The sequence below is a fragment of the Sapajus apella genome, unplaced genomic scaffold (genome assembly GCF_009761245.1).
Source record: "Sapajus apella isolate SASKATOON/1434 unplaced genomic scaffold, GSC_monkey_1.0 scaffold159, whole genome shotgun sequence".
Lineage (NCBI taxonomy): Eukaryota > Metazoa > Chordata > Mammalia > Primates > Cebidae > Sapajus > Sapajus apella.
The window spans coordinates 2,102,390-2,104,375 of record NW_022437099.1 but is presented as its reverse complement, the minus strand read 5'-3'; the positions used below and the strand labels follow the sequence as shown (position 1 = coordinate 2,104,375).

The following is a 1,986-nucleotide window of genomic DNA, read 5'->3' as shown; positions in this document are numbered from 1 at the left end:
CGTGGTGGCACATGCCTGTAATCCCAGCTACTCAGAAAGCTGAGGCAGGAGAATCGCTTGAAACCAGGAGGCAGAGGTTGCAGTGAGCCGAGATCATGCCATGGCACTCCAGCCTGGGCAACAAGAGTGAAACTATCGCAAAAAAAAAAAAAAAGAAAAAAAACAGTCTGATATGGTGGCACATGCCTGTAGTCCTAGCTATTTGGGGGGCTGAGGTGAGAAAATCACTTGAGGCCAGGAGTTGTAGGGATAGGCCACAGTAAGCTATGATCTTAATTTTTTAAAAAATTAGCTTAGCCACATTCAGCTAATTTAAAATTTTTTTTGTAGCAACTGCGTCTCATGATGCTGCCCAGGCTGTTCTTGAACTTCTGAGCTCAAGTGATCCTCTCACCTTGACCCTCCCAAGTGCTGGGATTACAGGAGTGAGTCTTCATGCCCAGCTTTTTTTTTTTTTTTTTTTTTTTTTATTCTGATCTTATTTATTTTTTACTCAAAAAATCTTATTTCTGACTGGATTCAGAATTAGAAGTAGAAGCTCACAGAGAGGAAAGTCTGCGTCTCTTGGCAATTTGTTCCTGATGCTTCTCTTTAGCCTCCTTCATTCTCGTGGCCAAAAGTTTGGAATGTTCTGTAGCCTTTGCCTTATTTTTCTGAGTTCGCTGCTTCTTCAGAACAATTCACTGCCGTTCGTGCTGCAGGACACGTGGAGTCACAAGACGCTGAATCTTGGGTGCTTTGGTCCTCGGTTTCCTACCTTCTTTGTTTAAGGGCTTTCTTACAACATACTGGCGGATGTCATCTTCTTTAGAGAGATTGAAAAGTTTGTGGATTCTGCAAGCTCTTTGGGCCCCAGGCGATGAGGCACCGTGGTATCAGTCAGTCCAGCAATTCCTTCTCTCCTTTTTTTTTTTACAATAGCCAAGTTGCGAATGCTCAGATTGGCATCCACTATGCAACCACGAACTGATTTTCTCTTTCTCCAGTTCTCCTTGGTCTGTAACAGGAATGCCCGTTTACTCAGTAGCAGGTAGACAGGGCCATGGGTCAAGACACCCTGCCTCATGGGGAAACCTTGTTTGTCATTCCCACCACTGATTCGGACCACATAACCCTTCCATTCTTCACCCAGAGCGTCAGCAGCAACTTCTGTGGCCATACGCTTCGCATAAAAAGTACGAAGTTTGCATTCATTGTCCACTTCAGTGAGTTCCTAGCAGCCAGTGGCTGGGAAGGAGATGTCCAGCTTCATCTTGAAGCAGCTGAATGCCTCCAAGGTGCCACGGAAAAGACTCGTGCCCAGCTTTTAAAAAAAATTTTTTAAGCGATTGATCGTGGGCTGGATGCTGTGGCTCACACCTGTAATCCTAGCACTTTAGGAGGCCAAGGTGGGCAGATCACCTGAGGTAGGGAGTTCAAGACCAGCCTGACCAACATGGAGTAACCCCGTCTCTACTAAAAATATAAAATTAGCCTGGCATGGTGGCACATGCCTATAATCCCAGCTCCTTGGGAGGCTAAGGCAGGAGAATCGCTTGAACCGGAGAGGCGGAGGTTGCAGTGAGCCAAGATCACGCCATTGCACTCCAGCCTGGGCGACAAGAGGGAAACTCCCTCTCAAAAAAAAAAAAAAAAGCAATTTTACCTAATGTACCAAACCTGCCACATCCTGAACTGTAACCCCGGAACTGAAATTAAAATATTTTTTTTTTTAAAAGAGAGAGATAGAGTCTCACTTTTAAAAAATAAAAGCTGGGGGCTGGGCTTGGTGGCTCATGCTTGTAATCCTAGCACTTTGGGAGGCTGAGGCGGGAGGGTCACGAGGTCAGGAATTCAAGACCACCATGGCCAACACAGTGAAACCCTGTCTCTACTAAAAATACAAAAATTAGCCAGGTGTGGAGGCACACACCTGTAATCCTAGCTACTTGGGAGGCTAAGGTAGGAGAATCGCTTGAACCCGGGAGGTGGAGGTTGCAGTGAGCC

At 46.0% G+C, this 1,986-nt stretch overlaps 1 pseudogene; it reads right to left on the bottom strand.

The window, feature by feature from the left end:
- Positions 1 to 495: 495 nt before the first annotated feature.
- LOC116541945 lies at positions 496 to 1,267 on the bottom strand (annotated as a pseudogene).
- Between the last annotated feature and the right edge of the window lie 719 nt (positions 1,268 to 1,986).